The sequence below is a fragment of the Python bivittatus genome, unplaced genomic scaffold (assembly GCF_059951505.1).
Source record: "Python bivittatus isolate LINGU-HERP-01145 unplaced genomic scaffold, Pbiv_v1 ctg000070_np1212, whole genome shotgun sequence".
Taxonomy (NCBI): Eukaryota; Metazoa; Chordata; class Lepidosauria; order Squamata; family Pythonidae; genus Python; species Python bivittatus.
This window is the reverse complement of record NW_028277034.1, coordinates 46,569,715-46,594,723: the sequence shown is the minus strand read 5'-3', so window position 1 is coordinate 46,594,723 and position 25,009 is coordinate 46,569,715. Positions and strand designations below refer to the sequence as shown.

At 40.9% G+C, this 25,009-nt stretch overlaps 1 pseudogene; it reads right to left on the bottom strand.

Annotated features, from left to right (window-relative positions):
• Positions 1-4,420: 4,420 nt before the first annotated feature.
• LOC148216886 (estradiol 17-beta-dehydrogenase 11-like) lies at positions 4,421-19,551 on the bottom strand (annotated as a pseudogene).
• Between the last annotated feature and the right edge of the window lie 5,458 nt (positions 19,552-25,009).

The following is a 25,009-nucleotide window of genomic DNA, read 5'->3' as shown; positions in this document are numbered from 1 at the left end:
AATACCACCATGGACATGCTCTTTAATTATTGTACAATTCCACAGATTTTGATTCCTTTTATCTACAGCCATTCAGAAAATAAATCAAAGATTTTATTTATGTGCTGTAAAAATAATATAAGCCTTAGAATAAAAATAATAGTCAACAAATAGCAGAACAAAACACCAGTATCCCAAGAAGCAACCAACAGCATCCAAAGCCACAGGGGATAGACTAGACAGGCATTTGATTAGGTCCACAGGGCTCTTGTTCTGAGAGAGAGCCTACAGTTCAGAATGATAGAAAAGATGTCATGACACTGCTAATGTAAGCACTGGAATCTCCTATTGTTTTTTGTATCCAGTCACTCTTGCAAAAAGTATGAAAGAGTAGAGAAAAAAGAAGCCCCTAATGAGACAGACAGGAATGCCTGCTTTTCAGGAAGAGCAGGAATCTGTAATTAATTCAGTTCACAATAATGAAGCTGAGGCTATTGTACTGTACATCTGGTACTAACATGGATGACTGCCAGATCCTGGTCTCATAAAACTCAACATGAATAGCTTTAGCATGTTATACATTCTTAGTCAGAGGGGAACATTGGAAGGCCAGCAAGTAGTGGTTCTGTACTGATAAGGGTAATCCTCTTAAACCACTTCTTGTTATTTTGGGAAACATAAAAGGAGCTTTGCAGACATAATTTAGTAAGCTACCTTGCCCAGCTTCTGGTGGTGGTCCACATCCTACGTCTACCACCTGAATTTCTAAGGAAATGCCTTAAAAGGAGCATACTAAGCTTGTGTTGTGAATATAGCCTTCATGCTCAAACTCACAAACACAGCTCCATGACTGAGGGGTGGTTTTTGGTCATGTACAGAGTCAGATATCCCACTGTCTGTGATCTGTTTTCCTCCCTTCCTTCCTTCCTTTTCAAAGGGGAGGTGGTTGGCTAAGGAACAGGGTTCCATAATCAGCAGAAGGGCAGCACAGGGGGTGAGAGCCTTATCTCTTTTACAAAGCAAGCAATGTGATTGGACACTAGGTGAGGCACCTTCAGAAGCTAAGTGATGGCAGGAGGAACTATGAAGCGCATATCCTAAAGCAAGCAATGGGTCCAGGGTGTGGAGAGCTCAAAGGCTTCTGGGAGAGGAGGTCTGGGACTTTCAGAAATCCACCCTACAGGACTCCGCAACTTGCTATAGCTTGAAAAGCAAAGGGCAGAAAAAAGAAAAGAAAGAGGAACCAACCATTAAAGAAAGAACCAGGCATGGAGGAAATGCATGTAGTACAAACCTAAGTATAAGGTGATTCAGAATAAATGTACCAGAGCACCTGAACCAACCAGCATTGCCCTTCCTCCCTAATCCCTTTCTTCATGGGTTGGGTTTCTAGAGTATACACCTGAGGGCAAGGACAGTCCAATTACAGTAGAGGTTCTTGTAAGCCATTCTGTTTTGTAAGACTTTTTTGTTGGAGGCGTGGATAAAAATGTGTTCAATAAATAAATGCAGGCTCATTTTTGGTTTGCTCATTCAACAGGTTTCTTTTTATAGTAACATCTTTTTATAGTATAGTAACTTTGCTAATTCTGAGCAAGCCTGGAGGAATTTTACTCATTCAGTAATTATGGGAGGGTGTGTGTGTGTGTGTAGAGGTAGGCTCTTAGACAAAATGTTGTCACGTGGAATCCTCCTATTCAGTGCTCCAGTCATATATGACTCAGGACATCGCATTCCGTCCCTCCTTTTACCTGTTCCTTTTCTTGCACTGCCATCCGTCCTCTCCATTTCTCTTGCTGAATCTGTGGCATTCTTCACCCAAAATGGTTCATAGTTTCTGTTTTCTATCGTATTCTTTGGCGTCTCATGAGAATGAGCCCACCAGACCCTAAACCTTGACACCCACACCCCAGAGCAATCCAAGTCTTCAGGAAGTCAAAAATGAAGAGTCTCACAGCATGTGGTTAAATTAATGTATCATATTTAAAAACTCCACTGTGACACAGAGCCACAGGCAATGTTCCCATCCCTCAAGCAGTCTTGCAGCTCCAGAAGAGCTCCAGTCATCAAATGTATTTGATTACGATAACTCTATAGTACCTAATTCCATGCCACCATTACCACCATAGTCCCCAATACCAGCTGTGAGCCTACAGGCCAGAAGTGATGCTGCCCCATAGCCTAGTCCACCTTGGGCAGCCCACTCTCTTGCAACTACTGAAGGCCCCTACTGCAACACTGTAGCACTGAGGAGCTGTGAAGGAAGCAGACCCCAGTCCCAACTGTGACAACACACCAGTGCAGGATCCAGAGTTCAGCGACTCCTTCCTCCCAGATTAAGGGACATCTTCCATTTCTGACCCACTCTCTCCCAAATAACTTTGTACACCTCCCCTGCCCTCCCAAATGACCTCAAGGGATGTTCGGGCCTTATAGAATATAAAGTTGAAACCTGTGTTCTTTGGGAAGTTTTTAGGAAGCAGTTGGCCAATTATTACACGTTAAAGCCTTTGCACTCTTAATTCTAGCATTACCACTAGTCCATTATTGTATCCTAGTGCTGTCGACTGATTGATACATCCAGTTAATTTTATATATAGATGTATGGACAGTTTTCAGCCAGATTTCCCAAATGCAGAGTCAGGGTCAAATATATTTTATTATATATTTATTTTCTTTCACTCAGGCAAATTTATGCGCAAAGGAATTAATCATTGGTATGACAAGTTAATGTCAAGTCATCAAGCTGTACCAGCAAATTAACTCTAACATTTAATTTTTCCAACACCAGCAAAGTAAGTTGCTTCAATTGTTTTCCTGAAAGCTCAGGAAACATTGGTGGAAACGCACAAGATTCCAAAACATCCTGGCAACTGCTGAGAATTTCCTGTTCCACCAAGCAGTCCAAATATATGTTAGGTACCATCATGAGACTTGGGCTAGTCTCAATGCTTTCTCAGGATCCCTTGCAATTTGGTCATTCCTGGTTCTCAGAAATTAATTATTGGACTCTGGTTGGCCCAGGAAGACTATGTGGTCTAGACATTTTCATTGAATTGTCAATTAGTATTTTGAATGAGAACCCTCCTTTCCCTGAAACTTTGTGCGTGCGAGTGTCTGTGTGTGCCTTTGAGCCAGTGTTGACTCCTGGCAACTGACTGGACTAGTCCCTCCAGCTTTCTTGGCAAGGTTTTTTGGAAGTGGTTTGCCATTGTCAGTTCATGGAAACTGCTACCAGGGAGCTAATCTCTTACAGTCAGACTCAAATCATTACTGTCAAGTTGAAGAGATCTGTCAGTAATGGAGTTTGGAATCCTTAATGACAGCTGAAGCATAGTTGGCTCTACAAGATTCCCACAATATCTGTCCTTTCTTTGAACTCTACACTACCTCCGAACTCATGGAGATCTGTACCTTGCCTCTAAGGAAAGAGAAATATGTCTCTGGCATATCCTTCAGTCATTTTGTACAGTTTTATACTCTGAATGATGTTAGGATGATTTATCTGTAGCATGTTCTCCCCGCTCGTTAGGCAAAAAAAAAAAAAAATTAAAAACCTTCCAGGGCAGATTACAAAACTCAGTAATTTGGCAGTTCTCACCTTGGACATGAAAAGGCAGGAGATACAAGAGATCTTAACATGGGAAAAAAGATTGATGGAGTGATGATTTAGTGGTTGATGCATACAAGAAATGAGAAAAGTAGTCTGGGGGTTTTCTTTATGGCAGGACGATCCTTTAAACTGCCATATGCAATTATATTTAAATTTAGATTGAGTATATTCATTGTACAACAGGGGCTATAATGAACAACCACTCTTCTTCCTTCTTTTCATTTCTGCCCTCAGCGCTTTTCTGCTCCTTGCCATTATTTTCATACTTTCTATGGATTACTAGGGGGACGCGGTGGTGCAGCGGCTTAATGACGCTGAAAGTTGCCGGCCAGAAATGGTCGACGCTTCAGCAGTTCGAGTCCAGCCTTCGCATTAGCAGGGTGAGCTCCTGTTTCCTCCCCCAGTTCCTGTAAACCCAACAGTTCGAAAACTCACGTGAGTAGATAAATGGGTACTCTCACTCCGGTGGGAGGAAAAATGCTGACGCGGCGCCTTGCAAAAAAGGGGTCGGGAGCAGTTGCGGAGCAGTTGCCGGTAAGTGCGAAAAACCACGCATGCCTGAAAAGGGCGCGAAGCAACGGAAACCCCGCCTCCTGCGCTCGCCAGCTGGGCTCTGCTCTAGGAAGAAGGCCCTGGCAAACCACTTCTGAAAAACAATTGCCTTGAAAACTGCAAGGACTCGTCCAAGCAGTCACTGCAGGGTCAGCAATGACTGAGCGCAGACAAAAAAAAATAAAATGGATTACTACTCACTTTTGCCAGCTTGTCAGGAATGCTATTGCATTTGGAAGAGAATTTTGGTGAAAGGGAATTTTGGTGCCAGCTTCCTCACCGCTTCTTGGTGTGTAGATCAGCCTCTGTGTTACGCAATCCCATCCCCACCCCTAACAAATCAGGCTTCACAAAAGGCCGTCCATGCCTGACTTGCACCATTTTTTCACCTTGGATAAAATCAGTATTCATAATGACCAGGCACAAGTATGCCATTCGGATTCCACCCCCTGCCCCAACAGGTGCGGCTCTTCTTTCAGATTTTCATGGAATCCAACGGCAGCAGATTTGCTTCCACGGACAGGAGAGCAGAAGCATCATCTACATCTACAGGAAATGAAATCTTAATCATATATTAATGCGTAAGCATGTAGGTTGCAAGGAGTCTTCTTCACCTCCTTTCTCAAAAAGCAGCTGCTTTTATCTCAAAAAGAAACACTTATGTGAAATATTTATTTATTAGATTTTTTAAAAATCCTGCCTTTATTATTTTTATAAATAACTCCAGGCCGTGAACATACCTAACACTCCTTCCTCCTCCTATTTTCCCCACAACAACAACAACCCTGTGAGGTGAGCTGGGCTGAGAGAGAGGGACTGGCCCGAAGTCACCCAGCTAGCCTGAGGTGGGACTAGAACTCACAGTCTCCTGCTTTCTAGCCTGGTGCCTTAACCACTAGACCAAAGTAAAAAATGAACAGAAATGTCCAAAACTACTTGGTTTGTTTAGCAAACTAATACATTCTCTGTAGTAACTTGCCATCTTATTCATATCTCTGTGACCTTTTCTATAGAGCGAGCATGAACATTTATGCAAAAGCCAAGGGCTGCGTTGCTACATCGTCCTGGTATAAACAACTGAGGCCTTAATACAAACTTTTATTTATTTAATCATTCCTTCTCCTTGGGATTTATATCCTGCCTTTCAGTCAACAGAGGGTGCTCAAGTCACTGGCAATGTGATTATACTCCCTGCTCTTTATTTTCACCTGCATGTGGGATTCAGTAGTTTATGCTGATAGTTATCATTAGCAGATGGTAGATGAATAAGCAGATTAGACTTAACAGCTTGTGAAACTCTCCTAGCAGAAAATAGGCTCAATCAATTCAAAACAATAGAATCAGAAGAGGAGTTCAGCTTGATAGCAACATATAACTTTGGGCTCATCCTCGTGTCCCCCATTTGTTGCATGTATTTGTCATGGTAAATGCCCTTTTTAATATGTCCTTCATTGTCTTCATCTCATCCCCAGCCCATACCTGAGACAGCTTAAACAGCTATTCCAGTTTTAAGTTATTTTCTTCTCCCAACATGGTTCTTGCCAGGAATACAATCTGGGATGCTTCATGGACAATGTGGCTGATGACTTGTCAGGGGTTGGGATCTGCCTAGCTACTATGGCTACTTTAAGCTGCTATGGCCACATCCACGCTCTCTGGTCACAGCCCTGAATGGCAATTTTTGGCTTAGGTTGCAAGAGAGAACCGATACCTGGGTTCAGCGGGGACAGCTACCCTGCGTAATGCTGGCCAATGCTTCATGAAGGATTTGTCTAACTCTGCCTTGACTCTTCTGTATGGTATCAGAGGGGGCAGAGGGAAACTGTGGAAAGCTTTCACTATGCTATATTTGTACCCTACAACAATGAAGTGGAGTCTTTGTGGTGTCTGTTTCCTAATCTGACCTACCACAAAAGGCTGACACTCTTCTCTAATTTTCTCCCCATCCTGAATATGCTAAAAATGGGCATTATTTGAGGTTGGGAAAGGCGAAGTATACTTGTGGAGAAAAAGAATAATATGTAATTGCTTTGGACACACTCTGGCAGTGATGGTTGCATGGATGAATCAGAGAAAGATCCAAACCTGGGAAGGAAGAGAGGAGAGGAGGCAAAGATTAGTGGTCTCAGGGAGAGAAGGCTGGGCATCTCTAACTGACCATCCTTGGGAAAGCTCCGGAGAAGGCTTCTGCCCCTGGTGTCCATTCCATATAGGAGACCTGCCTTGGAACATATTTATTTTTTACTTATTTACTAGATTTATGTACCTCTCCAATCATGTGCACCTCTGACATTATGAAGTTGTGTTCTGTAACAAAGATTAAAGCAGCAATGAATAAAAGCCATGATATAATTGGCTCACTCACCAAGGAACAATCAAGATACTCATACTGCATGAAGAATTAACTTCACAGCATATCAACTTCCAAGGCCTTCTAGAAAAGCCAGTTTTAATAGTTTTTCAAAATCTCAACAGGGTTGGGATTGGAAGAGTATATTGGACATAAAGAAACCACCAACTAGCTGAAGCAGGCAGAAACCATGTGTGAACAGAATGTAACCCCTTTGAAGTCTTGCCCAACAAATGATTTCTTCTAGTGATCATGATGGATAATGAAGTGAATGAATTATATGATAAACATCAGTCTAATGAAATACAGTGGGGCAAAAAAGTATTTAGTCAGCCACCAATTGTGCAAGTTCTCCCACTTAAAAAGATGAGAGGGGCTTGTAATTTTCATCATAGATATACCTCAACTATGTGAGACAAAATGGGGGAAAAAATCCAGAAAATCACATTGCCTGATTTTTAAAGAATTTATTTGCAAATCATGGTGGAAAATAAGTATTTGGTCAATATCAAAAGTTCATCTCAATACTTTGTTATATATCCTTTGTTGGCAATGACAGAGGTCAAATGTTTTCTGTAAGTCTTCACAAGGTTTTCACACACTGTTGCTGGTATTTTGGCCCATTCCTCCATGCAGATCTCCTCTAGAGCAGTGATGTTTTGGGGCTGTCACCGGGCAACAGGGACTTTCAACTCCCTTCAAAGGTTTTCCATGAGGTTGAGATCCGGAGACTGGCTAGGCCACTCCAGGACCTTGAAATGCTTCTTACGAAGCCACTCCTTCGTTGCCCGGGCGGTGTGTTTGGGATCATTGTCATGCTGAAAGACCCAGCCACGTTTCATCTTCAATGCCCTTGCTGATGGAAGGAGGTGTTCACTCAAAATCTCACGATACTTGGCCCCATTCATTCTTTCCTTTACACGGATCAGTCATCCTGGTCCCTTTGCAGAAAAACAGCCCCAAAGCATGATGTTTCCACCCCCATGCTTCACAGTAGGTATGGTGTTCTTTGGATGCAACTCAGCATTCTCTCTCCTCCAAACACGACAAGTTGAGTTTAGACCAAAACGTTCTACTTTGGTTTCATCTGACCATATGACATTCTCCCAATCCTCTTCTGGATCATCCAAATGCTCTCTAGCAAACTTCAGATGGGCCCGGACATGTACTGGCTTAAGCAGGGGGACACGTCTGGCACTGCAGGATTTGAGTCCCTGGCAGCATAATGTGTTACTGATGGTAGCCTTTGTTACTTTGGTCCCAGCTCTCTGCAGGTCATTCACTAGGTCCCCCCGTGTGGTTCTGGGATTTTTGCTCACCGTTCTTGTGATCATTTTGACCCCACGGGGTGAGATCTTGCCTGGGGCCCCAGATCGAGGGAGATTATCAGTGGTCTTGTATGTCTTCCATTTTCTAATTATTGCTCCCACAGTTGATGTCTTCACACCAAGCTGCTTGCCTATTGCAGATTCAGTCTTCCCAGCCTGGTGCAGGTCTACAATTTTGTTTCTGGTGTCCTTCGACAGCTCTTTGGTCTTGGCCATAGTGGACTTTGGAGTGTGACTGTTTGAGGTTGTGGACAGGTGTCTTATACTGATAACAAGGTCAAACAGGTGCCATTACTACAGTAACGAGTGGAAGACAGAGGAGCCTCTTAAAGAAGTAGTTACAGGTCTGTGAGAGCCAGACATCTTGCTTGTTTGTAGGTGACCAAATACTTATTTTCCACCATGATTTGCAAATAAATTCTTTAAAAATCAGAGAATGTGATTTTCTGGATTTTTTTTCTCATTTTGTCTCTCATAGTTGAGGTATACCTATGATGAAAATTACAGGCCTCTCTCATCTTTTTAAGTGGGAGAACTTGCACAATTGGTGGCTGACTAAATACTTTTTTGCCCCACTGTATATACAGTACATTCAAATGCATAGGTGCATGGATAAAAGAGATTAAGTGTAACATCATACTAGGGTGGATTAAAATAATGATGTGCCAGACTCTGAGACAAGATCTAGGAGTGACTAATAAAATTACCAAGAGTGAGGACACGAATGTCCCTGATCAACAACTGTCCAACAACAGTCAGACCCCTCCCTAAACTTTCTTCAAAATTTAACAACATGACAAGATTGATGAAAATCATTTGGTCAGAATCCAACACTTTTAGGCTATAAAATAGAAGAGGAAGAGATGCTCTGTACAACGTGTGACAGATGCATGTAGTGTGTATAAGCCTCTCCATTATTTAGCTTTTTGTTTTGTTTGCTCTTTCAACCTACTACAGCACAACCTACACAAGCTATGAAAGGATCACACTGCCATACATCAGAAACGTCTCAGAAACCACCAACAGACTATTACAACCACATGGCATCTCTGTAGCACGTAACCCAACAAAATCACTCCAAAATACCCTAAGTAAACCAAAAGATGCAGTAGCCCAGGAAGAAAAAGCAGGAGTCATCTGCAACATACAGTGTAAGGACTGTAACAAACACTACGTAGGGCACACAGGCAGAAGACTAGCAGAGCGCATCCACGAGCACCAACTAGCAGTCAGAAGACATGATGAACATTCCTTAATCTCACAACACATGGACAGACTCAACCATAGTTTTAACTGGGAAACTGTCAGCATTTTAGACCAAGCTAAATCCAAATATTCAAGAGAATTCTTGGAAGTCTGGTATTCAGACAAGGCAGCAATTAACAGACACATAGAGATAAACAGCATCTACATACTATTCAAAAGAGACAAAAGACCAGAAGATCGCCTCACCAACAATCATCACCCAGATAAGCAAAGGTCACCACCTGACACACAATCAAGCAGCAAACATATGCGAATCAAGGAACTACCAGAGGAGCAAAACAACCCCCCCCCCCAGCACTGGCAAGGCAGGCCACAGTACATAAATAGAGAGCAAACCCCATCCCATTTTAGCACTGAAGATGTTACCTAGCTGGGTAATGAAACGTTTGCAAGAAAAGAACCAAGCTCAGAGAACCCCAAGGACTCCACATTGCTCTTCTTTGTCTGCTACTTCTCTTGCTATTTTTTCCACATTGGGAAATCTTTCTGAAATTAAAGAGATACAAGACAGTTTTTATAACTATCTGATTACTAATCTAAATAACCTCTCTGTTTACATAGTTGAGAAAATTGTGTTGATCAGTGATGTGTACCTCTACTTAGATGTGCTGGAGCTGAGAAATGAAAGAGACAGCTGTATTCAAGCTTTGAGTCAATAAACCGATGCAAATATTGTACAGTATACTTTTGCCTTCTGTGGTAATTGTCCCTATAAGGAAAGAAAAGAGAAAGAAACAGATTTCATATATTTTTCCCATTTTATTTAAGACAATTGCATGGCTCTCACTGCCCATTGTTTATCCTTGTAAGTGGTCCAGAAGAATACATGATTAATGGTATTGAATGCTGCTGAGAGAACAAGTAAGATCAGCAGGATGGCAATCCTTCCAGTTTGGTCTAGCCAAAGGTTATATATAAAAGTATTCTAGGTATCACATCCAAGCCTAAAGCCAGACTGAAAAGGGTCCAGATAATTTGTTTCCTCCAGGGCTCTCTGTACCTGCAGGCCTACCTTCTTTACCTCTGTTTCCAACACCAAGAGAGACGGTGGTGTAGGAGGGGAGAGTGTGTTATGAAGCACCACAGAGAAGGCGAAATCTATGACTGCAAAAGTGAGTGACCAATATGAAAAGTGTACACTGAGGTGATTTGGTCGTATGAAGAGAGTGAATGAGACTGAATTAAAAAATATGAAGGATGAATAAGTGGGTCAAGCAGAAAGCAAAGACCAAATGAATGGGTAGACACAGCTGATGAGATCCTCAAGGAGAAAAAAGTGAAAAATTTAAAAAATCAAAGGCAGTATATGAAGCAGTGGTGGAAGCAAGGATGGCTTGTAAGGAGGGAAAGGTATGGAGAGGTGTAGTGCACCTAGTGTGAACTAGACTTAGTCACATTTTCTTCTTTTTCTTATTTCATGTCTTTAATTTTGTGACTTAGTCCTTTTCTGTGCTTTGTATACCCCGAAAAGGAATAGTATGATACATATGTATGTATAATGATACCTACCAGTACGTTACCATGTATGGAAGCCTCACAGTCCAGCTACTGAAGCAACTGTGACTATATGACCATGGTTGTGTTCAGTCATTGCTGGCAGGAAGGCTTTAGTTGTCTTGAACAAAATTATAAGCAATACCAAACAAGTTAACCAAAGTTTCCAGAATATTCACTCAAAAATCTGCCACTTCTTGTTTGCATTGTAATATAATTATTAAAGTTGCAAGAAAGGATAAAGCAGTGAGCAGGTAAGTCCAGAAATTATGGCCTTGCTCAAAAGGAAAAAAAAGTAGACATAGACTGCATTGAGTTGAAGAGGCCATAGCAAAAATTGCAACCAAGTCATTCATCATTACAATCTTCATTTGAACAGTGATGCCAGCTTAAACACATAATTTACTTCAAGTGACACATTATTTCAGTCCAGTTCAGTTCAGACAATTACAATAATAAATTCCCCCCGTCACTCAGGAATTTCAGTCCTGGCTTCCAGCACCGGCATCCACGGCAAAACAAGCCTGGAATTTCACGCCTGGGCTAGCACACACCTGGAACCACAGTCCTGGGACTAGCACTCCTGGAACCATAATGCTGGGACAATACTCCACACCTGGGCCGGCACAGCACCACTGGCCATAACCTGGGCCCACAACCTGTCGGGCAGAGTGATAATCACAAACACTCCTGTTTGTGCAGAGCGCAGCAAAACCTCCAGGAAAATATTAGCCATGAAAGCAAACACAATGTAATGTCCATTTCTTGTTTCCCAAAGAAATCCAGTCAGAAAATATATACTAACTGATGTTTATTGATAAAAATGCAAAATTCCATAAAATGCAAATATCATACAAAATATAAAGAAAAACACATCTTCCCATGTAATGTAGCATCCAAGACTTATTAGCAACACAAGTTTAACAAAATCTCTAGCTACAAACTCTTAGAGAAGAGGTACACTACTTGGTAATTTGTTACAACTACGTAGCCCATAAAACCTACATAGTGGCTAACACTAAAACAACTAACAACTACTCAGACTGCACATTTTCCTCTCCTTGTATTATAGCTCTATGCCACCCCCACTGGGTAGCTAGCATACACACGCCAATAGGTGGCAGTAAATAGCACAATACACAACACACAATAACAGGTGTTTTTCACATGATCTCTGTAGTCAAAATATTATTTGTTATTGTTGTAAAGATAACGGGATGAATCCTTTCCCATGAGAAAGAAAATCCTGACAGATGTCAGTTTGGATATCTTTGTGAACTATCAGTATCAATAACACTGCATTCATAATGATAATTTCACAAGTCATGTTTTGAAACATAAGAAGTAGTTACCCAACAATAAGCAATGATGTTGACCTCAAACATATTTTGAATCTCCTCATCCTTGGCTGAGGATAATCTTTCTGTTGTTATGGCTCTAGCATTATTAATCAAGAATATCTGCAATACTAGTTTTGACCTATATAAACATTTAAAAAATGCTGATTAGGAAAGTTAGATATCATTCAGATGAGGTTTGGACTTCTAATAGAACTATGCGTAAAGGTACCTTGGTGCTTTCCAGATGTGTTGGACTAAAACAGAATTCTTAGCAAAATAAGTTGGGTGTTTCTGTTAGGTAGATTGTTAGGTAGACTGTTAGGTAGATCAAGTTGAGAGACAGTATTTATCCCAAATTTTCCAAGCCTTGTTTCATGGCTGAATAGGTATTTTAACTTGTTTTTCCCTAATATTAATGCAGCTGCACATGGATTTCACAAGTGGGGTGACAAGGCATACACCCAACAGCACATTACACAGGTCTAGGATACACAGTGGTACCTTGGGTCACGAACTTAATTTGTTCCGCGACTCTGGTCACGACCCGAATTGGTCGCGACCCGAATCAAATTATCCCCTAAGGTTCAATGTAAATACGGTTAATCTGTTCTGAACCATATGTATTTTTTTTTAAAACCGCAAAAATATGAAACAAAGTACAGTACGAAGAGAGAGAACACTAACCTTGCTCGACGCGACTTCTGGCGTGGAGGACAGGAAGGCGGGTGGGGAGGCAGTTATTGTTTGGAGGGAGAGTCCCCCTCCCTACAGGAAGCCACGACCACGTGTCACGGCAGGGAAAATGGCCGCGGATCCTGTTCATCACCCGATGCGGAGTTCGCGAACGGAAGCAAAATTTCGCGAACGGTGCTGTTCGTGACCCGAATTGTTCGTGAACAGAAGCGTTCATGACCCGAGGTACCACTGTACTTTGTGCTGCTCATAAAAGCTGTCCAGTTGTTAGAAAGTTCCAGTGTAAATCCAATCCAGCACTCTTGTGCCAGTCAACCATATACCTTTCTGGCATGGATTATTTTACTTGTCTCAGCATGTGGGGCCAGAACTGAACTACTTTGATGGATTCACTATGATCTTGCTCAGGAGTTTTAAAAAACTGCGTTGGACTCATGAAGGACATAAAATAGAGTAGATCTCCAGCTTCAAATACTTGGGCTTTGTGCTACACCACTCTGGGAAGCATCATATCCATGCTGTTCAGGTGGCTTCAAAGGCCCAGAGGAATTCAATTCTTTCTTTCTTCTTCTCCAGAGTGCCCAATATATACCAGCTGCCCTCAAGCTTTTTGAAGCCAAGACATTATCCCAGCTGTTATATGGAACCCAATTAAATAAATTACCAGAACTTGGAAAGGGTACAGTTGAAATGCCTAAGAACGCAGTTCCAGCTGGCGAAATGTATGCCTAATGTTGCCCTCCAACTGGAGGCAGAACTTACAAAAGTCAAAACAAGGGCACAGTTGTGCACATTTAAATATCGGCTAAAGGTTCACTTTCAGCCACAAGATCTGACACAGTTAACATTAATCGATACATATGACTCCTCCTGGAAATTCCAAATTCAGGAAAAAAAATCTAAATTGGGTTTTTCAAGGACGATGCTCATGCCCATGAGACAAGGTCAGGCAATGGCGGTGCTTAAGCAAAGGATCCTTGATATAGAATTACAGCCAGAATACATTTGCCTAGGGGACAACTGGGACACAGCAATACATATTTCAAAGCAGCACTTTACCTAGATCAATTCACAAATTTTGACTAGTATTTACATTACAATATTATACCATTAGCAGAGCTGGAGAGAAAATTTAATAAAATTCCAAATGCAGAAAGGCTTTGCTCTTGTAATGATGGTAATATTCAAATGCAAATTCTTATTCTGTTATACTGTAATTTCTATCAAGACATACTGTACGCAAAGAGCTCCTAATTTTTTATCTTGTAGCCCTAATTAGGTTTAATTTAATAAGCTTTATTCAGTCTGGATCGCTGGCCTGTAATAAAGAATTTGATTTGATATGATCTTGCTCCGATAACATATAAAAACTATATTTCATTCCCTGTGTCTTGGAAAGTGTGCACTTACAGGTGGTCCTCGATTTAAGACCATTCATTTAATGACTGTTCGAAGTTACAACGGTGCTGAAAAAAAATGATCAGTCCTCGTACTTACAACCATTTCAGCATCCCCACAGTCACATGATCAAAATTCGGGTGCTAGCTTGGCAACTGGCATTTATTTATGATGGTTGCAGTGTCCCAGAGTCACGTGATCACCATTTGCGACCTTCCTAGGGGCTTCTGACAAGCAAAGTCAATGGGGGAAGCTGGATTCACTTAATGACCATGTGATTCACTTAATGACCATTGATTCACTTAACCATGGCAAAAAAGGTTGTAAAATCAGACATGGCTCACTTAACAACCTTATCGCTTAATGATGGAAGTTCCGGTCCCAATTGTGTTGTAAGTTGAGGACTACCTGTACTTGCAAGTCCATATTGATATTCCTTTGGGCTGGGAAAAAGTCAGGATCCAGATAATTGAAGTCTTACCTTCTCTGCAGTTTTGTAGACTTCTTCCTTGTCCCTGACATTCACCATAAAAGTATGTGCAATGGCACCCAATTTTCTGCATTCTTCAGCTGTTTCCTGTAAGCCTTTCTGCAAGGATAAAGGAAAAGCTTCTAAAACCCACAGATATGATTGATGCAAGTTCATGACATTAAATTAAGGCTTGGCAATTTTTTCAATCCCAAAATACCACAATAGACTGGATTCCTGCCTCCTGGATTGTCCAAAGTCTTACAGAATCTCTAAATCTTGAAATATTTCATCAGTTTCTTTGTAAAATCTGACAAGATCTTGGGGGCAAATGCTGAAAAGCTGCAAGATTTCATACAAAATTATGGTAGTATAGCATAATTTATATGACCTAGCATGGAATTGCCAAAATCTTATGCAAGTATTGAACTCTTGCAAGTTTTGGTAATTTCATCAGCTTATTTTAATTTGAGGGTGGATATAGATGTTCTGGAGGTGAGCAACATCTGAAGATTAGCAGGTGACTCTGCCTTAAGTCCCAGCCTCTGCATGGTAACCTGCTTTCCACCCTTGATAGTCATTCTGAGCTGAGACAAAAGCAGGAGCAGCTAAAATTGTAATGTTTGTAACAACCTAGCCTAAACTCTACCAGGTGACATCAGCTGTTTGCTTAATGGAGAATAAGACTTGTCCTTTTTTAAAGATATAATTTCAATATCCAAAGGGTTGTACAGATAAGGAGAGGTAATTTTTCCCTGGCTTTGCATCCCTATAATGTTTTGTCCAAACTCCTTTTCCTCCTACTTCAGTTCCAGTTATAGAAGCAGACCTAATATCCTACATTCTTGAGTGTCTGCAGAGTCCCAAAGACTTAGCAAAGCCTTCCACCTATTATGTCTGTCCTGGTTTTCCTGACCTATCTTACAATGATAGCGTTGGGTAGCCATTTCAGTTTCCCAAAATACTACTACAATAGAGTCAGGTTCTGTTCCTGTATAGAATAATGGTTTATAATGGCCCTGTGTATGTGAATAAAGGTTTTGTTGGGCTGTTAAGCCAAGAGGGGCAGTTTGGTGTAGTGGTTGAGGCATCAAGCTAGAAACAGGGAGAGTGTGAGTTCTAGTCCCACCTTAGGCACAAAACCAACTGGGTAACCCTGGGCCAGTCACTCTCCCTCAGCCCTAGGAAGCAGGCAAGGGCAAACGACTTCTGAAATCTTGCCAAGAAAACTGCAGGGACTAGCCAGGAGTCAACACTGACTTGAAGGCACCAAAAAAAAAAAGGGGGGGGAGATGTTTTCCATCTCTAATAACTACTTTCCTAGTTGTTTCTCTTGTTTTTCAAGTTATTGCAAATGGAAAATGAAGAGACTTTGACATGTCATTTATGAAAATGAGGATTATTTCATTCATTATCAAGAGTTTAAAGTCCAAGAGTTTAAAGTCCATGTGTGTAAATGTATGTGTGTGTATGAAAGGAGCCCAGATGCCTAAACAAAGGACACCCAGATAGCAGCCTTGAATCTGCATACAGTTGATCCTATTTTGTATTGCATACTTTTATTGAAATCCATTTTTAAATGCACCTAAACATAAACATTGGCATCTGCTTTCCTTGGTTGGGCTGTGCATGTTCATTTCTTTTTTCACTCATATGCAAGTGACAAATTACACAAATTAAACTTAAATTATACCTCGTATAAAAGCGCAATGAAATTCCTATTCAGGAGATTAGTGGTTAGGAAAATTCTTATCTAATAAAACTATTTTGTTCCATCTGGAACAACTTTCGGGAGAATCTTTCAGTAAGTATAGAGATCTTCCACATTAAAGCATAGTCCTTGTAGGGCTGGGAGCTTATTTCCCCCTCCCCCAGTTAATCACAGGATGCCAAACCAAGTGTTTGCAACTCCAAGAGACAACACTTTATTGTTGTTCTCCTGATTCAGTAGAGTTACAAAGAAGAGGTGAACAAACAGCCCTGAATTTTTACTAAACTAGATTCAGAAGGTTGAGAGGAAACAAGACTAGTTGTCTTGACGGCCCCATACAATCCGTCAATCAGGAAATGTGAGTCCCTGCTCATCATCTTACAAGCTTCTTCTTTATCCCCACCTCTTCACATGGCATTTCAAAGTATGACAATTAAGATCTTGAAGAAGGAATCACTCAGGTTTTCTTTACTTAAAGAAGAATCTGCTCTTCTTGCCTCCCTCAAATAGCCATCTATTTCATAAATACATTGCAACTATCAAATATCAAGCAATCCCACCCCATTCTACTGCTGCCCCATGTTTCTTCAACATTCCCTTCCCCTCCTCCCCCATCCAACATAACAGTCCACCTATGGGGTAGCTTGGGTTGAGAGAGAATGACTGGTCCAAAGTCACTCTCTGAGCTTCGATGGGTGAAGAGGGAATTGAGCCGGGTCTCCCCAGTCCTAGTCCAACACCTTAACCACCAGACTATGGTGGCTTTTCAGGCAACCCAAAGAACAGGAACTTTAAGCAAATATTTTGCCCTGTATAACTACCTTGTTTATTTTTTATTTATTTATACATCACATTTATATAGCTGCCCATCTCACAAAATGACTCTTGTTGACATCCCAAAGGACCAGTTTGCTTTGAAATTTGGCAAATTCATAGGCTATCACTCTTCCAAGTCTATGTGCTGCACCTGTAATCAGAATAATTTCTCCACAGACTAATTTTCTCCTTTTGGGAAAGAGAAGCTTCACTACAAGTGCTAGTCAAAAATCTTGAGGCACAGATAGAGAAGAATCATGGCACTTCCCACCTGAGACCTTCTACTTTGGCTGTTGGGCATCCTGGCAAAAGAAGATAGGCAGTGTCTTGTGAAGTGAGTCTTCTGAGAGGAGCTCTGGTGGATGTTGGCCAGCCATCCAGCATGGGAACTATCAATCGCGTAAACTGCAGTACACATTTGTGGCAGGACGTACAATACATGTGTTGGTAATTCCATGCGTATGCTTTAGTTCACTAAAGAATAGCAGTGTTTAAAGTTGCAATGCATTCTCAATATAGTCAATGCAAAATGGAACAAAACCAACCAGCAGTTCAGGGGTGTCTACGGGCAGGTCAAAAAAGATGGCAACCACACCCATGTGATCAAAGCTCTGTGCAACTTGATTTTTTGATTTCCTCCTGCAGATGCTCCTGCTGCAGTTCTAACACTAGGCAATTCTCAAAAGTTCAAAATTATGCTATAAATAGTAATTTACATAGTAAACTAGTAACGTAATTACTTTATTAACAGGATTTCATATAAATTGCTGGTGTGGCACTGAATTAAGGCCTACAGCAAAGTAATTTCTAGATAAAGAGAAGAAGGGAAAAAAGGGGTTGGAAAAAGAGCTGAAGGATGGGTTATATTTCAGAGAAGAGTGTACAATCGCTTTACTCTGGTACAATTTTAGATTCTACTTCTGAGGTCAACCTCTTAGTAAATCTCTTCATAACTACTCATATCCATCCAACCTTGTGTTATTGGAATTTAATGTTACTTCCTGTAGTAATACCATTGCTTCATTGCAACACCTGGGTCCACAATATACACACTCGCATTGTGTGTGCCTGCCACAACATCCTTTGGTGCTGCGAAGTTCCCTTCCTCCCAGATATGATTTTTTACATGTTTTAAAAAATGAATGGAAAGCTAATATTCTACATTGCAGACCACCAACCTAAAACACTGTATATTTTTAGTAGAGAGCCAGGTTGGTGTAGTGGTTAAGGCATCAGGCTAGAGACTGTGAGTTATAGTCCTGCCTTAGGCATGAAGCCAGCTGGGTGACCTTGGGCCAGTCTCTCTCTCTCAGCCCTGCGAAGGAGGCAACAGCGAACCACTTCTGTGCTGGGTATGTGGATTTCAGTGGTTTCTTTGGAAATGTCCCTAACCTCTTCAGAAAAAGATAGCCAGGGTAAGCTGAGGTGGGAAAAAGCATCCCGAGAGATTTGAAGTAGCAGTGGTGAATAGTTTCCCTCACCAATTTTATTTGTGGTGGGTTAGTGTTTCAAGAATGGTCAGATCCCACATGCAGCCATTCAGTGTCCCATAACTTGCTCTCAAAATTCCATGTGTGCTCACCAGCCTGAAATGTTGGGAAACCTTTGTGGTAACTTTTCTCTGTGGGAGCTTGTTGGAGATCTGAGTTTTGCAGTCTTGGTTATAGAATATGCTACCGAGCAGAAGAGAGTGCTAAAAGAATACAGAGTTATTAAATAGTGGAATGCCCCACTTAAAAAAAAAGGGCTCATAATATAGTTGTTTTGCATGCTGGGTGTGGCTTCCACCAGCTCTCAGTGAATGCTAATCGACACTCATTGTGTTCAGATTAAAAGCTGGGTTTACTGAGAAACACATGAAGATCAAAAAGCTTCACCTTTCTCTAAACTACAGCTTGGAAAGAAGGAAGCCAAGAGAAAGAGAGGAATTTCCTTTCTCTCTTAAACATAGAGCCTTACTTAATTAACAACAGGCCAGGTGACAAACAGGACCCTTCCCCTTATTTATCTCTGCCCTTTGCCCAGGTGGTCAAGAAGTTCCTAGGTGCATAGAGATGATGCCATTAATAATGCTTGCAACTTGCAAAGATTCAGGCTAGACTTAGTAACTATGCAAGTATGCAGAGCAACACAAAGCAACTCCACAAGCAAATCTATGTTCACACATACCTAAACAGTTTAAACAACAACAATCGTGCACAAAGCCCTCTCAGGGACCTTGCTCAGACTCAGTTAAAGCACCACTCACTGCTCCTTGAGTTGCCAAAAATCTGCTAGCATAAATTGGCTGGCAAGAGATGCTGTTCTTACATGCCTATTGTCTAACTGCGGGCTGAGTTAAGGAAAGTGATTGCTGGATCCCCGTGGCTTCATTTACGCTCCCACCAAGCATCGTCTTTCAATGGGAAAGTAACTGCCAGTCACTCTCCATGCGCTGGTGTGGGGCATGACTGGACAAGTTTAGCTTTGAATGGTAGGTTTAATTACCTGTCAAGTTGCCTAACAGGTCACCAATGGAGTGGGGTGAAATTGGAGAGAGCATTCCTTAAGCTTTCTGCAATCCTTTTCCACGCCCATTAATTGAACTATTTCTGAACAATGGTATAGTGTGCCTTTGAAAGATGCAGATGCCAAAATTATGTATCCTAATACATTTTGTGATATTTGGTGATCTTGCCATTTTTTTTCTTTTTTAATTAAATATTGTGGTCCAGCTGATGCCATCTAATGAGATCCTTGGCACCTGTAGCTGCCATACTATGGATTCCCACCTTAGGTGTAATCTTCCTAAGGCTTTCATTGATGGTGAGGGAGGGGGGCTACATAAAAAAAGGGTGGGGAAACAGTTACCCTTAGACCTTTTTTTTTTTTTTGCTGTTGAATCTCACCTTTCATGAAATCAAGTGGTCTGTAAAAGACCACTTGTAAATGTTGGGTACTGGGCTGGGTTAGTCCCCTTAAGACTTCAGAATGGTAAGGCTACCCTTTTTCTTTCTTTCTGACATTCCTCTTTTTTCTCCCTCCTTCTGGCAACATGCCCCTCTCTCTGTCTTCCTACCCATGCAGCAGGATATTATTCTTGTCAGAGGCTTTTTGAAATAAAATTGTCCACTTCCACCTTAAAGCAGTGGTCGTTGTTAAAAGAGCCATGTAAATCAGGAATCTGGTACCACCTTTTCAGATGAACAATTTTTTTAAAAAGCTCACAAATGTTTATGCCTTTTAATAAATTGTATTAGTTTGAAAAAGTGCTACCAGACTCCTCCTGATTTTTGGCTGTAGATGACATAATATTGACTAAAAAAAGATCTAGTCAGAGAACAGGTTAAATTATAGGTATACAGTCACACCCACCCACCCACCCCCACATCTATTTTGGATAAGGAACCTTGAAATCTTTATATCCTCAAAGATTTTTTTGCTACAGTGTTCCTTCTGGGTCAGCTTTATCAAACTAACAAACCCAACTGCACTAAATTTGCAGCGATAAGCAGGTCATATACCATATTTCTCAAGTAGCAAGCATTTCAAAATCAGTAAACACTTCTGATAACTACCATTTTTTCCCCAAGCCACTTGAAGTTCCTAGACCAGACACAAAGAAGGCATTTGTGCAGTGAAGCCAACGGGCATACACATCAGAGCTTTAAGGTCATTATCTTCCAATAAGGGATGGAATTAGCCTATCAACAGAATCTGGAAAAGGCACTCACTCTGGGGGGCCAAAGAGAGATTTGGATATAGAAGAACTCTAAAACAGTGTGCCTGCCTCTTTTGGGAGACCATAATCCTATTCAGGACAGGCAGAACTACCAACTCACTGAAATTATGTCCCCTACAACGAGCACCTTGTCTGGATTCCCTTTCAATTTATTACCCCTCATCCAGCCCGTTACAGGCTGCAGGCAGGCATTCAGGGAGAATTAAATGTAGGTGCCATATTTCTGAATGATCTTGGCCAGAGGTTTCATGTAGAGGTTGAAAAGCATTGGAGATAGAATAAAGCTCTAAGGGACAGCCTATAATACTATAATAAGTTTTGAGGAGCAACTGTCTCCAAGCAACACCATCTAAAATATACCCAAGAGATAGATACAGAATATTGTGTACCTCCTATTTCCAAATCTCTCGGGCAGTGGAGAAGATACTGTGGTCAATGGTAAAGTTGCTGACAAGCCCCTCCCTCCCCAAAATCAACAGAGGCATATTCTTGTTAATCCCCAGAGAAAGTTCATCCATCAGGCCAACCAAGGTACTCCCTGAAGCCAGTTTGAAATTAAGATAATCTGCTTCCTTTAGGATTGCCTGTAATTAATGAGGTTCCATTCTTTCAGTCACCTTAGCCAATTGCAGTTGGTTAGAGACACTTATAATTGCTCATCTCTGAGGAATCCAGAGTACCATTAATAGGGAATTAATGGATTTGCCTTCTCTTTTCCCCCCATATAAATAATGGACTTCTGCTCTGCTCTCTTCTACCTTGCTGGAAGCCTGGAGAAAAGTTGGTACAAAAGTAGGGTGGGTGGGACTAAAATAGAAAGAATTTCGGAAAACTAATGGATGAGGCAAATGCTGGGAGTGAAATGGCTGCAACAGACACTGGTTAGTGACCAAGGGAAATGGGAATGGCAGTGACTCCCAACATTCCCTAAACTCTGTTTGGTCACACCATATCTGTCACAGTCATTTGTCAAGCTTCACGTGGCTGGCAAACCAAAGGTATGAGACTCACACATTACAGATAAATATATTTAAAGTTAGTGAGAGAGTAAAAACATAATCTTGAAATTTGTAAGAGTAAATTCCCAAGTGGATTTACAGTGAGTTCATTAAGGCAGAATCTCTTTGAAATGCCTCCTCCCTATGGCTCCCACATCTAAGCTGTGTAGCTTCTTCTCACATAAATTATCCTCCTCTATCTCCTTCCCACAGTTTCACACATTAATTCATCTCACTTCCAGATGCCAAAGGGTTGCAGATTTTACACACCTTGAAGCTGTGACAGAATTGTGTCAGCTAAGAGGGAAATACAGTCTTTATAGTGCCCAGACATTAAGGCTATTTCATTCATGAGTTGAGAATGAGATGAAGACAGTGGCATGGAACCAGTCATAACCCGTGAACCATCTGTACCAGTTGATGAAGGTGCTCTTATTGCAAACAGACCTGGTATTAACCAACAGTACCTTGAAGCACAACTCTCTGGTAAACCTGGCCCACAGGATAAAGCCATCCTGTTGGAAGATGGGATCACCACCAGATTGGATATCTCTTTTCTCCTGAGGCTTCCCGCCATATTTCCCTCAACCCAACACTATTGGGATATGGTTCCCATTGTCTCCCTCCTGCTGGTATTGACCAAGCCTCCCTTCTTCTGAACAGCCAAACATCTACATGCCCTATCTCTGTGCTCCAACCAGACAACCAAACAGTCATACGCTATATTGCGTAAAAGTAAATAGTAAATGCCTATAGTGTATAACAGACGTTTTCCAGTGAGGCCTATTTTCTCCTTGTAACTTCTTGAGCTCTTAAAATATTTCTTTCTTCTCCGTTAGGGTTACCAGCTGCAAAGGAGAACACAGGTCTCTAATAATTGCATTGCAATTGAGCTTTTCAGTGGCTAAATTAAACTCCCAATGTTCATTCCCTCCCACTTAAATGGGTTCAGGGACATTGTACCAATTAAGGAAGTTGGGTCTGGGATCTAAATTCCTCCTGTTCAAATGCCATTCTGTAAAAGCCTGTTGGCTATGTCTCAGCATCCAATATTTTCTTTTTACAGTAGTGTGTTAAGCAATAGTCATAGGCCCAAAAATAAAATGCAGACATAGAAATGGCAAATTAAAACTTGTGTGGAAAAGGTGTGAGCTCTGAAAAGTAATTTTATACCATAAAATGGAATTTCATTTCAGATTTGCTTCTTCAATCCAGAAATCGTGGCAATGCCGGAAAATTAGGATCACTGAATGACAGAGAGACCGGAGGAGGGAGAGTAGCTGTTGTTGCCATTGTCATATAAACTCCCTTGTTATTTCAAGAGCTGGAGACCATGAATTACTAAGTTTAAAACTTCAAAATTTGCAGAACAGAGCCAGCCACAATGTAAATAACCATTCCTAATTTCTACAATTTCTTTAAAACCATTACTATATAAACAAACACTAGCTGTCTATTTTATCAAATATCCAGGCTTCACTGAGGGATTGATCATGTCTCCAACTTGATGGCCTGCTCAGGAACAGGTAAAGAAGATCTTCTAACTCTCCATTGCCCAAAATTTTACTCTGGTAAACCTTTATCTAAAAACATATGATGAACTAGTACTAATACAAAGAAGCTACAAGATAACTTCTGAATGATCAAAGTATCGTCTATTTGCCTGAAGGAGTTACTAGTTGCACATGTCTTACCAAATGTGGGGTTTGCCCAACAGTCTGATGCAAGTATTTGCTTATATAACCTTTAGTTATGTTTGCATACATAGAAATAGCACTAAGGTCAGGCATATTTATACAGTAAACAAGCTATATTATTGATCACGCCACAGAAGGCGATCCTCCCCAAAAGTTTATGTAAAAGTTTCTTTCACATTTAATTGCAAATAAAGCTACAAATTATTTATGTGAAACAAGCCCAGGAAAATCTCCATTATCCAACTCCTAATGTCAGTATTTCCATTCATAACAATTCTCTTCCTCCTGACCAAGCTTGATTGCCTGCATTAAAACATACAAGTATATCCAAATAACACTTGAACATATGTTGAATTATCAGTCCTTGAAGCTTTGATGTATTGAATGGGCTCCTTGTTGATAAACAATCCCCAAATGCCAAAGAAAAGATGATTATTAGATGCTCAGGTTTATATTTATACAGGTAGTCCTTGACTTATGGCCACAGTAGGGACTGGAAAATTCATTGTTAAATGGTGCAGTCATTAAGTGAGGCATCACATGACCTCACCTGATTTTATGACATCTTTTGTGGTGATTGTTAAGTGAATCACACTGTCATTAAATTATTATGTGGTTCCCCATTGATTTTGCTTGTCAAAAGTTGGCTGGGAAGGTTGCAAATGGCTATCATGTGACCCCAGGATGCTGCAACGGTCATAAATACATGTTGGTTGCCGAGTGCCCGAATTTTGATCATGTGACCGTGGGGACACTGCAACAATTGTAAGCGCAAGAACCAGTCATAAGTCACTTTTTTCAGTGCCGTCGTAACTCTGAATGGTCACTAATCAAATGTTCATAAGTCAAGAACTACTTGTATTTCAGAATAACTAAATAAGAGGCCACATTCAGAAACTCTGAAGTACATACAATGTAATCTATGTAAGTATGTCTGTACAACATATGTAACTAGATCATGGGGAGAATAATAAAAGTTTGTGGGGGGAAATGTTTTGATTTTAATTGTGATATGCCAATTTGGAGCTGATGTTACAGTCTTTATCTCTTTCCTACGCATTGTGGGATTCACCACCTCCTCCTCCTCCTCCTTCTTCTTCTTCGCGTTTTTCCCACAGGTGCCGAGTCTGCTTTTTGGATCAACCAAATGTTGGTCCATGGTTGGGACAGGAATCAACCAACTAGCTTATCGCCCGAACCTGAAGTTGGGGGCTGAGAAAGAGTGACTGCCCCAAAGTCACCCAGCCAGCTTTCATGCATAAAATGGGACTAGAACTTACAATCTCCTGGTTTCTAGCCTGATGCCTTAACCACTAGACCAAACTGGCTCTCTTTTACTCTGGATTTTAGCTGAATACCTTAAAATAAATGGGGAATTTTATGCCAAACCATTATGGGACATTCAAAATGTTATTGTGCTCACAATTTAAAAAATAATTTCTTGTATCTTATTTATGATTATATATTTATTTTATTATTATATTTATATTTATTTTATGATTTATTTATGCTATATTATTGCAACCTATAGCACTGCAATGCTTTGCAATTCATCAAAAGTTCAGGAAGAAATAAAGTTCTCAC